The following is a 16,045-nucleotide window of genomic DNA, read 5'->3' as shown; positions in this document are numbered from 1 at the left end:
GGCAGGTCAGGGGTCACCTCTCCTTCTTATACTACATGAGCAGCAGACACAGTGGTCCGGGGGACTCTCAGAGAGCAGCTCAGGGGTCGGCCTCTCCCTCTTATACTACACGAGCAGCAGATACAGTGGTCCGGGGGGACCCTGAGAGAGCAGGTCAGGGGTCACCTCTCCCTCTTATACTACACGAGCAGCAGATACAGTGGTCCAGGGGGACCCTCAGAGAGCAGGTCAGGGGTCAGCCTCTCCCTCTTATACTACATGAGCAGTAGATACAGTGGTCTGGGGGGACCCTCAGAGAGCAGGTGAGGGGTAACCTCTCCCTCTTATACTACACGAGCAGCAGATACAGTGGTCCAGGGGGACCCTCAGAGTTCAGGTCAGGGGTCAGCCTCTCCTTCTTACACTACACGAGCAGCAGACACAGTGGTCCGGGGGACACTCAGTGAGCTGGTCAGGGGTCACCTCTCCCTCTCATACTACACGAGGGGAGACAGTGGTCCGGGGGAACCTCAGAGAGCAGGTCAGGGGTCACCTCTCCCTCTTATAGTACACGAGCAGCAGACACAGTTGTCCGGGGGACCCTCAGAGAGCAGGTCAGGGGTCGCCTCTCCCTCTCATACTACACGAGCAGCATACACGGTGGTCGGGGGACCCTCAGAGAGAAGGTCAGGGGTCGCGTCTCCTTCTTATACTGCACGAGCAGCAGACACAGTGGTCCGGGGGACCCTCAGAGAGCAGGTCAGGGGTCACCTCTCCCTCTTATACTACACGAGCAGCTGACACAGTGGGCCGGGGGATCCTCAGAGAGCAGGTCAGGGGTCACCTCTCCCTCTCATACTACAGGATGAGACACAGTGGTCCGGGGGACCCTCAGAGATCAGTTCAGCGGTCAGCCTCTCCCTTTCATACTACATGAGGGGGACCCTCGGAGAGCAGGTCAGGGGTCACCTCTCCCTCTTATACTACACAAGCAGCAGACACAGTGGTCCAGGGAGACCCTCAGAGGGCAGGTCAGGGGTCGGCCTCTCCCTCTTATAGTACACTAGCAGCAGACACAGTGGTCCGGGGGACCCTCAGAGAGCAGGTCAGGGGTCACCTCTCCCTCTTATACTACACAAGCAGCAGACACAGTGGTCCAGGGAGACCCTCAGAGGGCAGGTCAGGGGTCGGCCTCTCCCTCTTATAGTACACTAGCAGCAGACACAGTGGTCCAGGGGACCCTCAGGGAGCAGGTCAGGGGTCGCCTCTCCCTCTTATACTACACGAGCAGAAGACACAGTGGTCCGGGGGACTCTCAGAGGGCAGGTCAGGGGTCGGCCTCTCCCTCTCATACTACATGAGCGGCAGACACAGTGGTCCGGGGGACTCTCAGAGAGCAGGTCAGGGGTCACCTCTCCCTCTCATACTACACGATGAGATACAGTGGTCTGGGGGACCCTCAGAGATCAGGTCAGGGGTCAGCCTCTCCCTTTTATACTACATGAGCAGCAGACACAGTGGTCCAGGGGACCCTCAGAGAGCAGGTCAGGGGTCACCTCTCCCTCTTATACTACACGAGCAGCAGACACGGTGGTCGGGGGACCCTCAGAGAGCAGGTCAGGGGTCGCGTCTCCTTATACTACACGAGCAGCAGACACAGTGGTCCGGGGGACCCTCAGAGAGCAGGTCAGGGGTCGACCTCTCACTCTTATACTACACGAGCAGCAGACACGGTGGTCGGGGGACCCTCAGAGAGCAGGTCAGGGGTCGGCCTCTCCCTCTTATACTACACGAGTAGCAGACACGGTGGTTGGGGGACCCTCAGAGAGCAGGTCAGGGGTCGGCCTCTCCCTCTTATACTACACGAGTAGCAGACACGGTGGTCGGGGGACCCTCAGAGAGCAGGTCAGGGGTCGCCTCTCCCTCTTATACTACACGAGCAGCAGACACAGTGGTCCGGGGGATTCTCAGAGAGCAGGTCAGGGGTCCCCTCTCCCTCTCATACTACACGAGTAGCAGACACGGTGGTCGGGGGACCCTCAGAGAGCAGGTCAGGGGTCGGCCTCTCCCTCTTATACTACACGAGTAGCAGACACGGTGGTCGGGGGACCCTCAGAGAGCAGGTCAGGGGTCGGCCTCTCCCTCTTATACTACACGAGCAGCAGACACAGTGGTCCGGGGGACCCTCAGAGAGCAGGTCAGTGGTCACCTCTCCCTCTCATACTACACAAGCAGAAGACACAGTGGTCCGGTCGACTCTCAGAGGGCAGGTCAGGGGTCGGCCTCTCCCTCTCATACTACATGAGCGGCAGACACAGTGGTCCGGGGGACTCTCAGAGAGCAGGTCAGGGGTCACCTCTCCCTCTCATACTACACGATGAGACACAGTGGTCTGGGGGACCCTCAGAGATCAGGTCAGGGGTCAGCCTCTACCTTTTATACTACATGAGCAGAAGACACAGTGGTCCAGGGGACCCTCAGAGAGCAGGTCAGGGGTCGCCTCTCCCTCTTATACTACACGAGCAGCAGACACGGTGGTCGGGGGACCCTCAGAGAGCAGGTCAGGGGTTGCGTCTCCTTATACTACACGAGCAGCAGACACAGTGGTCCGGGGGACCCTCAGAGAGCAGGTCAGGGGTCGGCCTCTCACTCTTATACTACACGAGCAGCAGACACGGTGGTCGGGGGACCCTCAGAGAGCAGGTCAGGGGTCGGCCTCTCCCTCTTATACTACACGAGTAGCAGACACAGTGGTCGGGGGACCCTCAGAGAGCAGGTCAGGGGTCGCCTCTCCCTCTCATACTACACGATCAGCAGACACAGTGGTCCGGGGGACCCTCAGAGAGCAGGTCAGGGGTCGCCTCTCCCTCTTATACTACACGAGCAGCAGGCATGGTGGTCGAAAGACCCTTAGAGGGCAGGTCAGGGGTCACCTCTCCTTCTTATACTACATGAGCAGCAGACACGGTGGTCGGGGGACCCTCAGAGTGCAGGTCAGGGGTCACCTCTCCCTCTTATACTACACGAGCAGCAGATACAGTGGTCCGGGGGGACCCTGAGAGAGCAGGTCAGGGGTCACCTCTCCCTCTTATACTACACGAGCAGCAGATACAGTGGTCCAGGGGGACCCTCAGAGTTCAGGTCAGGGGTCAGCCTCTCCCTCTTATACTACACGAGCAGCAGACACAGTGGTACGTGGGACCCTCAGAGAGTAGGTCAGGGGTCGGCCTCTACCTCTCATACTACACGAGCAGCAGACACAGTGGTCCGGGGGACCCTCAGAGGGCAGGTCAGGGGTCACCTCTCCTTCTTATACTACACGAGCAGCAGACACAGTGGTCCGGGGGACACTCAGTGAGCTGGTCAGGGGTCACCTCTCCCTCTCATACTACATGAGCAGCAGACACAGTGGTCCGGGGGACCCTCAGAGAGCAGGTCAGGGGTCACCTCTCCCTCTCATACTACACGAGCAGCAGACACAGTGGTCCGGGGGACCCTCAGAGAGCAGGTCAGGGGTCACCTCTCCCTCTTATACTACACAAGCAGCAGACACAGTGGTCCAGGGAGACCCTCAGAGAGCAGGTCAGGGGTCACCTCTCCCTCTTATACTACACAAGCAGCAGACACAGTGGTCCAGGGAGACCCTCAGAGAACAGGTCAGGGGTCGCCTCTCCCTCTTATACTACACGAGCAGAAGACACAGTGGTCCGGGGGACTCTCAGAGGGCAGGTCAGGGGTCACCTCTCCCTCTCATACTACACGATGAGATACAGTGGTCTGGGGGACCCTCAGAGATCAGGTCAGGGGTCAGCCTCTCCCTTTTATACTACATGAGCAGCAGACACAGTGGTCCAGGGGACCCTCAGAGAGCAGGTCAGGGGTCACCTCTCCCTCTTATACTACACGAGCAGCAGACACGGTGGTCGGGGGACCCTCAGAGAGCAGGTCAGGGGTCGCGTCTCCTTATACTACACGAGCAGCAGACACAGTGGTCCGGGGGACCCTCAGAGAGCAGGTCAGGGGTCGGCCTCTCACTCTTATACTACACGAGCAGCAGACACGGTGGTCGGGGGACCCTCAGAGAGCAGGTCAGGGGTCGGCCTCTCCCTCTTATACTACACGAGTAGCAGACACGGTGGTTGGGGGACCCTCAGAGAGCAGGTCAGGGGTCGGCCTCTCCCTCTTATACTACACGAGTAGCAGACACGGTGGTCGGGGGACCCTCAGAGAGCAGGTCAGGGGTCGCCTCTCCCTCTTATACTACACGAGCAGCAGACACAGTGGTCCGGGGGACTCTCAGAGAGCAGGTCAGGGGTCCCCTCTCCCTCACATACTACACGAGTAGCAGACACGGTGGTCGGGGGACCCTCAGAGAGCAGGTCAGGGGTCGGCCTCTCCCTCTTATACTACACGAGTAGCAGACACGGTGGTCGGGGGACCCTCAGAGAGCAGGTCAGGGGTCGGCCTCTCCCTCTTATACTACACGAGCAGCAGACACAGTGGTCCGGGGGACCCTCAGAGAGCAGGTCAGGGGTCACCTCTCCCTCTCATACTACACAAGCAGAAGACACAGTGGTCCGGGGGACTCTCAGAGGGCAGGTCAGGGGTCGGCCTCTCCCTCTCATACTACATGAGCGGCAGACACAGTGGTCCGGGGGACTCTCAGAGAGCAGGTCAGGGGTCACCTCTCCCTCTCATACTACACGATGAGACACAGTGGTCTGGGGGACCCTCAGAGATCAGGTCAGGGGTCAGCCTCTACCTTTTATACTACATGAGCAGCAGACACAGTGGTCCAGGGGACCCTCAGAGAGCAGGTCAGGGGTCGCCTCTCCCTCTTATACTACACGAGCAGCAGACACGGTGGTCGGGGGACCCTCAGAGAGCAGGTCAGGGGTTGCGTCTCCTTATACTACACGAGCAGCAGACACAGTGGTCCGGGGGACCCTCAGAGAGCAGGTCAGGGGTCGGCCTCTCACTCTTATACTACACGAGCAGCAGACACGGTGGTCGGGGGACCCTCAGAGAGCAGGTCAGGGGTCGGCCTCTCCCTCTTATACTATACGAGTAGCAGACACGGTGGTCGGGGGACCCTCAGAGAGCAGGTCAGGGGTCGGCCTCTCCCTCTTATACTACACGAGTAGCAGACACAGTGGTCCGGGGGACCCTCAGAGAGCAGGTCAGGGGTCGCCTCTCCCTCTTATACTACACGAGCAGCAGGCATGGTGGTCGGGAGACCCTCAGAGGGCAGGTCAGGGGTCACCTCTCCTTCTTATACTACATGAGCAGCAGACACAGTGGCCCGGGGGACTCTCAGAGAGCAGGTCAGGGGTCGGCCTCTCCCTCTTATACTACATGAGCAGCAGACACGGTGGTCGGGGGACCCTCAGAGTGCAGGTCAGGGGTCACCTCTCCCTCTTATACTACACGAGCAGCAGATACAGTGGTCCAGGGGGACCCTCAGAGAGCAGGTCAGGGGTCAGCCTCTCCCTCTCATACTACACGAGCAGCAGACACAGTGGTCCGGGGGACCCTCAGAGGGCAGGTCAGGGGTCACCTCTCCTTCTTATACTACACGAGCAGCAGACACAGTGGTCCGGGGGACACTCAGTGAGCTGGTCAGGGGTCACCTCTCCCTCTCATACTACATGAGCAGCAGACACAGTGGTCCGGGGGACCCTCAGAGAGCAGGTCAGGGGTCACCTCTCCCTCTCATACTACACGAGCAGCAGACACAGTGGTCCGGGGGACCCTCAGAGAGCAGGTCAGGGGTCACCTCTCCCTCTTATACTACACAAGCAGCAGACACAGTGGTCCAGGGAGACCCTCAGAGGGCAGGTCAGGGGTCGGCCTCTCCCTCTTATTGTACACTAGCAGCAGACACAGTGGTCCGGGGGACCCTAGGAGGGCAGGTCAGGGGTCGCCTCTCCCTCTTATACTACACGAGCAGAAGACACAGTGGTCCAGGGGACTCTCAGAGGGCAGGTCAGGGGTCGGCCTCTCCCTCTCATACTACATGAGCGGCAGACACAGTGGTCCGGGGGACTCTCAGAGAGCAGGTCAGGGGTCACCTCTCCCTCTCATACTACACGATGAGACACAGTGGTCTGGGGGACCCTCAGAGATCAGGTCAGGGGTCAGCCTCTCCCTTTTATACTACATGAGCAGCAGACACAGTGGTCCAGGGTACCCTCAGAGAGCAGGTCAGGGGTCACCTCTCCCTCTTATACTACACGAGCAGCAGACACGGTGGTCGGGGGACCCTCAGAGAGCAGGTCAGGGGTCGCGTCTCCTTATACTTCACGAGCAGCAGACACAGTGGTCCGGGGGACCCTCAGAGAGCAGGTCAGGGGTCGGCCTCTCACTCTTATACTACACGAGTAGCAGACACGGTGGTCGGGGGACCCTCAGAGAGCAGGTCAGGGGTCGGCCTCTCCCTCTTATACTACACGAGTAGCAGACACGGTGGTCGGGGGACCCTCAGAGAGCAGGTCAGGGGTCGCCTCTGCCTCTTATACTACACGAGCAGCAGACACAGTGGTCCGGGGGACTCTCAGAGGGCAGGTCAGGGGTAGGCCTCTCCCTCTTATAGTACACTAGCAGCAGACACAGTGGTCCGGGGGGACCCTCAGAGAGCAGGTCAGGGGTCACCTCTCCCTCTCATACTACATGATCAGCAGACACAGTGGTCCGGGGGACCCTCAGAGAGCAGGTCAGGGGTCGCCTCTCCCTCTTATACTACACGAGCAGCAGACACAGTGGTCCGGGGGACCCTCAGAGGGCAGGTCAGGGGTCACCTCTCCTTCTTATACTACATGAGCAGCAGACACAGTGGTCCGGGGGGACCCTCAGAGAGCAGGTCAGGGGTCACCTCTCCCTCTCATACTACATGATCAGCAGACACAGTTGTCCGGGGGACCCTCAGAGGGCAGGTCAGGGGTCACCTCTCCTTCTTATACTACATGAGCAGCAGACACAGTGGTCCGGGGGGACCCTGAGAGAGCAGGTCAGGGGTCACCTCTCCCTCTTATACTACACGAGCAGCAGATACAGTGGTCCAGGGGGACCCTCAGAGAGCAGGTGATGGGTAACCTCTCCCTCTTATACTACACGAGCAGCAGATACAGTGGTCCAGGGGGACCCTCAGAGTTCAGGTCAGGGGTCAGCCTCTCCCTCTTACACTACACGAGCAGCAGACACAGTGGTCCGGGGGACCCTCACAGAGTTGGTCAGGGGTCGGCCTCTACCTCTCATACTACACGAGCAGCAGACACAGTGGTCCGTGGGACACTCAGTGAGCTGGTCAGGGGTCACCTCTCCCTCTCATACTACACGAGGGGAGACAGTGGTCCGGGGGAACCTCAGAGAGCAAGTCAGGGGTCACCTCTCCCTCTTATAGTACACGAGCAGCAGACACAGTTGTCCGGGGGACCCTCAGAGAGCAGGTCAGGGGTCGCCTCTCCCTCTTATACTACACGAGCAGCAGACACGGTGGTCGGGGGACCCTCAGAGAGCAGGTCAGGGGTCGCGTCTCCTTCTTATACTGCACGAGGAGCAGACACAGTGGTCCGGGGGACCCTCAGAGAGCAGGTCAGGGGTCACCTCTCCCTCTTATACTACACGAGCAGCTGACACAGTGGGCCGGGGGATCCTCAGAGAGCAGGTCAGGGGTCACCTCTCCCTCTCATACTACACAATGAGACACAGTGGTCCGGGGGACCCTCAGAGATCAGGTCAGGGGTCAGCCTCTCCCTTTTATACTACATGAGCAGCAGACACGATGGTTAGGGGACCCTCAGGGAGCAGGTCAGGGGTCAGCCTCTCCCTCTTATAGTACACTAGCAGCAGACACAGTGGTCCGGGGGACCCTCAGAGAGCAGGTCAGGGGTCGCGTCTACCTCTTATACTACACGAGCAGCAGACACAGTGGTCCGGGGGACTCTCAGAGGGCAGGTCAGGGGTCGGCCTCTCCCTCTCATACTACACGATGAGACACAGTGGTCCGGGGGACCCTCAGAGAGCAGGTCAGGGGTCGCCTCTCCCTCTTATACTACACGAGCAGCAGAAATGGTGGTCGGGGGACCCTCAAAGAGCAGGTCAGGGGTCGCGTCTCCTTCTTATACTACACGAGCAGCAGACACAGTGGTCCGGTGGACTCTCATAGATCAGGTCAGGGGTCGGCCTCTCCCTCTCATACTACACGAGCAGCAGACACGGTGGTTGGGGGACCCTCAGAGAGCAGGTCAGGGGTCACCTCTCCCTCTCATACTACACGAGCAGCAGACACAGTGGTCCAGGGGACCCTCAGAGAGCAGGTCAGGGGTCACCTCTCCCTCTCATACTACACGAGCAGCAGACACAGTGGTCCAGGGGACCCTCAGAGAGCAGGTCAGGGGTCGCCTCCCCCTCTTATACTACACGAGCAGCAGACATAGTGGTCCAGGGGACCCTCAGAGAGCAGGTCAGGGGTCGCCTCTCCCTCTTATACTACACAAGCAGCAGACACAGTGGTCCGGGGGACCCTCAGAGAGACTCTCAGTCAGATCAGTTGTCTGCGGACTGAGTGCCTAATTCATCAAGGATCGCAAAGCAGCAAAAATCACAGAAAATGCTGAAATTTGTAAAATCTGCACCATATACCACAAAAACTGAGAAAAAAATTTAGCAAATTCTGAGACAAAGCAAAATCTGCGCATGCATTACGAAAAGTAGATGTGTAGGGGGTGTACTAAAGGGCTGGACTCACAAAAACGACAAGCAGGGGCGTGTTGTGGGCGTATGCTGACGTTCTGTGGGCGGTGCATATGCTACTTTTACAACTGATCGCACATTTCTGATGTGCAGTTTCTGATTGACTACAGGTCTACCTTAAAAACTACACAAGCTGACCTCATTTGTAGAAGGGCCCTCATTCCAAATTGTTCGCTCGCTAGCTGCTTTTAGCAGCAGTGCAAATGCTAAGCCGCCGCCCTCTGGGAGTGTATCTTAACTTAGCAGAAGTGCGAACAAAAGGTTCGCAGAGCGGCTACTAAAAAAATCTGTGCAGTTTCAGAGTAGCTCGAGACTTACTCCTAGCTAGCGTTCACTTCAGACTGTTTAGTTCCTGTTTTGGCATCACAAACACGCCCTGCGTTCAGCCAGCCACGCCTCTGTTTCCCCAGCCACTCCTGCGTTTTTATTTGGCACGCCTGCGTTTTTACACACACTCCCCAAAAACAGTCAATTACCACCCAGAAACACCCACTTCCTGTCAATCACTCTGCGGTCAGCACTGCGACTGCAGTTTTACACAAGGTCTAGTGACACTTTTCAATGGCTTTTGTGAAAGTACGCCGTGCATGCGCACTGCGTACCATACGCATGCGCAGAAGTGCTGATTTTTTGCCTGATCGCTGCGTTGCGAACGGCAGCTAGCGATCAACTCGGAATGACCCCTAATGTGCGATGTATACTGCAATCATTGCTTCATTACACACAGCTGAAGAAGCTCACACCTCAGACCACAAATCACTTCATTCAGCTGTATTGGAACTTAGAAGCATGTAATGGAGCTTTAATCTCTGCAACACGTTTATTTATAATATACAGGATAGTTTAGGAACCTAATTGTTTTTACACTTACTAACAATCGAGGTTTGACAACCGCACTATTTTTTAAAAGCAAACGTTAACATTTCCAAGCATTTTGTTTAGTAGGATCTGCTTAGTGGGAGTCATTCCGAGTTGTTCGCTCGCTAGCAGTTTTTAGCAGCCGTGCAATTGCTATGCCGCCGCCCACTGGGAGTGTATTTTAGCTTAGCAGAAGTGCGAACGAAAAGCTACAAAATAATTTTCAGCAGCTTCAGAGTAGCTCAAAACCTACTCAGTGCTTGCGATCACTTCAGACTATTCAGTTCCGGATTTGACGTCACCTGCGGTCACCCAGCCATGCCTGCGTTTTCCCTGGCACGCCTGCATTTTTCTGCACAATCCCTGAAAACGGTCAGTTGCCACCCAGAAGCGCCCACTTTATGTCAATCACTCTGCGGTAAGCAGTGCGACTGAAATGCATCGCTAGACCCTGCGCAATACTGCATAATTCGTTGTGCCCGTACAACGCACGTACACATTGCGCCGCATACGCAGAACTGCTGTTTTTTAGCCTGATCGCTGTGCATTGAACAAATGCAGCTAGCGATCAACTTGGAATGAGCCCCTATGTCTTTTAGCTTCCTAACAGTTTTTTTAATGTTTTTTAAGCAACCAACACGTTTTTTGTTAACAAAACATACCCACATACATTTGATTATTTTTTTTCTTTTATATCGCTACACACACACAAGCATTTGTTCAAGAACAGCAACACCATTTTTTTTTTGGCCCGGAAAGTAGGTAGTGTAGTGCAATATTTGAGGTTAAAACACAGTTGTTTGAAAAAATTGCAACATCAGAAACATGTAAGCAAAAAATGTTTAAAATTGTAAATTTATACACAAATAATGCGTATTTTTTTTAGGTCTTCGTAATATTTGCACATTTCACAAGCCCACCTTCTTTTTGTAACATTAAATTAGTGTTGCAGCTTTTCCGTTTGGGCGTGCTTTCGCAATTTTGCGATTGCTCGCAATTTTTGCAAATTTGTAATTTTTACAATCCTTAATGAATTGGCCCCTGAATCTGTTTTTCCAACTTTACTTCAAGAAAGAAAAGTTCCCTCGTCAGTCCAGAACAAAGCAGTAAATGGGATTAGGTGTCCTGTGTCAGTGGGACGGTCCCGTCGGCTGAAAGCGCCATGTGTGTCGTAGGCTGAATCTGACAGTAATTCATTAGCAGACAAAGAAACGGCTTAGGTGTAAACGGAAGAGAAATGGCTGAAATGAGTATTTTGTGGTGTAAAATGCGCATTTCTGTGTAATGAACCCGGAACCCGCTTCCACCTCTGCCCCATACAGAGAGGCCTCGCCTACTGAGCCCTCCTGGCGCCCTAATCCCACACTAATCTGCTAAACTTCCTATTGATTTCAGGGATAATGTGTTTTTGGACGGGGAACAAGAGACTGAGCAAATAAGATACCAGATGTTTCCTCCATTGGCAGATAAATTAATTAGAGACGGTGGAGCCGGCAGGCGCTCAGACGTCTCTTCGGCTTCTTTCAATAGGACAAGATAGAAACGGATTCTGTTTTATCCTGTCATGAATAGAGGAAATGCTTTTAAGGTCGCTAATTGTGCTTTAGAATAATTATGACAATATTGGTAATTATTATTAACAATTAACGCACACTATTATGACCTTTCTATTCGCCTCTTGACAATAAATGTTTCTTTCTATCCTCCCCGAGGCTGCAGTAAAAGAAAGCTCGCTCAGCGGGGGCTCTGACTTAGTGTATAGCAAAATATATAGAATAGAGAATCCGCCCTTTCAGGGTCTGTTAAGTGAATATCTTCAACCATTCTCCGTGGACCTCCAGCTGGGACATGTCTGACAACAAGCACCCCCACCCGTGGTTTCTAACCAGCAAACAGTCTGCACACAAATACGCGGTAAGAGCAACAAGCGGGCGCGCTGCGGCCTTGCATTCAGTAACGAGCATTTCATTCACCAATCCACACTCATTTCACATATTACCCATAGTATAGAGGGAAATTCCTGTCCCACAGCCCTGGGGCAGACGCAGCCATGTCCGGGGGGGAGCAATAGGTATCCGCAGGGGTCAGGTTCAGCTAGTACACACACACACACGCTATATATATATATATATATATATATATATATGAGACACATCCATACACACAAAGACTGGTATATATATCATATTATATATATATAAATATATATATATATATATATATATGTACATACACATACACACAGGTCTATGGGGGTCATTCCGAGTTGATCACTCGCTAGCAGTTTTTAGCAGCCGTGCAAACGCTAGGCCGCCGCCCACTGGGAGTGTATTGTAGTTTAGCAGAAGTGCGAACGAAAGGATCGCAGAGCAGCTACAAAAAAATATTGTGCAGTTTCAGAGTAGCTTCAGACCTACTCCTAGCCTGCGATCACTTCAGACTGTTCACTTCCTGTTTTGACGTCACAAACACGCCCTGCATTCGCCCAGCCACGCCTGCGTTTTTCCTGGTACGCCTGCGTTTTTTTCGAACACTCCCTGAAAACGGTCAGTTGACACCCAGAAACGCCCTCTTCCTGTCAATCACTCTGCGGCCAGCAGTGCGACTGAAAAGCTTTGCTGGACCCTGTGTGAAACTACATAGTTCTTTGTAATAGTTCGTTGCGCGTGCGCATTGCGCTGCATACGCATGCGCAGAACTGCAATTTTTTTGCCTGATCACTGCGCAGGGACTGAAAGCAGCTAGCGATCAACTCGTAATGACCACCTATATACAAAAAAAAAATAAGCCTTGGAACAAATAATAGCATCATAAAAAAAACAGGAATCTGAAATGAAAAATAATATTTTAGACTGAGGAAAAGAAATGTTCAATGTTTTAGGATTAAAGTCCACAGTGATAAAATGTTCTCTATAATGTAGGATAAAAGCGCCTGGTCCTTAGAAGACACAATCCTCTATTTAACACAATAAAATGTCTCGTTTTCTTTTTCTCCATTTTTACTATAAAATTTCTGGAGATGGATTCACAGAATGACAGCAAATCGTAGCTCAGATGACATTTCTTGTAACAATTTGACGGACTTCACAAATGACAACAATTCAGCAATAACAGTGGAGAATTGTTTGGACAGTAGCCGTGGCTCAATCTAGCGTCAAGTCAACGTTATAACGATCCGCCCGCGTTATCCGGGCTCAGGGGGTGTTACACAGACATTAAATAAACACCATATAAACAACCTCATTTACTGAGAGGTAAGTACTCATGGTGAGACAATTATACCCCAGACATGATTACAGCACATACCTCATTTACTGAGAGGTAAGTACTCATGGTGAGACAATTATACCTCAGACATAACAATTACAGCACATACCTCATTTACTGAGGGGTAAGTACTCATGGTGAGACAATTATACCTCAGACGTAACGATTACAGCACATACCTCATTTACTGAGAGGTAAGTACTCATGGTGAGACAATTATACCCCAGACATAATGATTACAGCACATACCTCACTTACTGAGAGGTAAGTACTCATGGTGAGACAATTATACCCCAGACATAACAATTACAGCACATACCTCATTTACTGAGGGGTAAGTACTCATGGTGAGACAATTATACCTCAGACGTAACGATTACAGCACATACCTCATTTACTGAGAGGTAAGTACTCATGGTGAGACAATTATACCCCAGACATAATGATTACAGCACATACCTCACTTACTGAGAGGTAAGTACTCATGGTGAGACAATTATACCCCAGACATAACAATTACAGCACATACCTCATTTACTGAGAGGTAAGTACTCGTGGTGATACAATTATACCCCATACATAAAGATTACAGCACATACCTCATTTACTGAGAGGTAAGTACTCATGGTGAGACAATTATACCCCAGACATAACAATTACAGCACATACCTCATTTACTGAGAGGTAAGTACTCGTGGTGATACAATTATACCCCATACATAAAGATTACAGCACATACCTCATTTACTGAGAGGTAAGTACTCATGGTGAGACAATTATACCTCAGACATAACAATTACAGCACATACCTCATTTACTGAGGGGTAAGTACTCATGGTGAGACAATTATACCTCAGGCGTAACGATTACAGCACATACCTCATTTACTGAGAGGTAAGTACTCATGGTGAGACAGTTATACCTCAGACATAACGATTACAGCACATACCTCATTTACTGAGGGGTAAGTACTCATGGTGAGACAATTATACCCCATACATAAAAATTACAGCACATACCTCACTTACTGAGAGGTAAGTATTCATGGTGAGACAATTATACCCCATACATAACAATTACAGCACATACCTCACTTACTGAGAGGTAAGTACTCATGGTGAGACAATTATACCCCAGACATAATGATTACAGCACATACCTCACTTACTGAGAGGTAAGTACTCATGGTGAGACAATTATACCCCAGACATAATGATTACAGCACATACCTCATTTACTGAGAGGTAAGTACTCATGGTGAGACAATTATACCCCAGACATAACAATTACAGCACATACCTCATTTACTGAGAGGTAAGTACTCGTGGTGAGACAATTATACCCCATACATAATGATTACAGCACATACCTCATTTACTGAGAGGTAAGTACTCATGGTGAGACAATTATACCCCAGACATAACAATTACAGCACATACCTCATTTACTGAGAGGTAAGTACTCATGGTGAGACAATTATACCTCAGACATAACGATTACAGCACAAACCTCATTTACTGAGAGGTAAGTACTCATGGTGAGACAGTTATACCCCATACATAACGATTACAGCACATACCTCACTTACTGAGAGGTAAGTACTCGTGGTGATACAATTATACCTCAGACATAACGATTACAGCACATACCTCATTTACTGAGAGGTAAGTACTCATGGTGAGACAATTATACCTCAGACATAACGATTACAGCACATACCTCACTTACTGAGAGGTAAGTACTCATGGTGAGACAGTTATACCCCAGACATAACAATTACAGCACATACCTCATTTACTGAGAGGTAAGTACTCATGGTGAGACAATTATACCTCAGACATAACGATTACAGCTCATACCTCACTTACTGAGAGGTAAGTACTCATGGTGAGACAGTTATACCTCAGACATAACGATTACAGCACATACCTCACTTACTGAGAGGTAAGTACTCATGGTGAGACAATTATACCTCAGACATAACGATTACAGCTCATACCTCACTTACTGAGAGGTAAGTACTCATGGTGAGACAGTTATACCTCAGACATAACGATTACAGCACATACCTCACTTACTGAGGGGTAAGTACTCATGGTGAGACAATTATACCTCAGACATAACGATTACAGCACATACCTCATTTATTGAGAGGTAAGTACTCGTGGTGAGACAATTATACCCCAGACATAATGATTACAGCACATACCTCATTTACTGAGAGGTAAGTACTCATGGTGAGACAATTATACCCCATACATAATGATTACAGCACATACCTCATTTACTGAGAGGTAAGTACTCATGGTGAGACAATTATACCCCAGACGTAACGATTACAGCACATACCTCACTTACTGAGAGGTAAGTACTCATGGTGAGACAATTATACCCCAGACATAATGATTACAGCACATACCTCATTTACTGAGAGGTAAGTTATATTAATGGTGAGACCATAGGCGTGTGCAGGACATTTTATTAGGGGGTGCACGATTATAAGGGCGTGTTTAGCACCGCCTATTGGGCATGTCTTACACCACATATTGGCACTCAATGCAAACTAAATAATATAGAGAATTGATGCACAGATATATATATATATATATATATATATGTTTAATATATTTATTTATATATTAACTGTTTCTTATATAGCGCAGCAAATTCCGTTGCGCTTTACAATTTGAAATAACAATAACAAACTGGGTGATAACAGTCATAGAGGTAGGAAGGCCCTGCTCGCAAGCTTACAATCTATAGGAAATATATGTTAAATTTGTATATTTTGTTACCATAGATTATATCCTAATCTCTCGAAATATATATTGATATTGAATTTGAACTTGTCCTCATCCAAGATGAACGCTGTATTCTGTGGCGTTGGCACATGATGAGGAGAGAGAGAGTGTGGGTGGGAGCATGAGCGGGCATGCACGCGGCATGACATCATCACGACACATCCCACAGGTTAGAGGAACTGGGAGTAGGATTACGTCAGTGATGCTGCACTCATACAAATGAATGACAGCCAGACTGTGCGGAGGGGGTGGCGGGCATAGTGGGCGGGAGGACAGAAATGAGCACACTCGGCGTTCGCCGATACTGCAGCAGGTGTGTGTGAGGGGGTTACAGACATTAAGGGGTGCCTGTGCACACCAGGCACCCCCCCTGCGCACGCCTATGGGTG

The sequence above is a fragment of the Pseudophryne corroboree genome, assembly GCF_028390025.1.
Source record: "Pseudophryne corroboree isolate aPseCor3 chromosome 3 unlocalized genomic scaffold, aPseCor3.hap2 SUPER_3_unloc_59, whole genome shotgun sequence".
NCBI classification, from domain to species: domain Eukaryota; kingdom Metazoa; phylum Chordata; class Amphibia; order Anura; family Myobatrachidae; genus Pseudophryne; species Pseudophryne corroboree.
The sequence above is the reverse complement of the archived record's forward strand: the minus strand, read 5'-3'. Positions refer to the sequence as shown.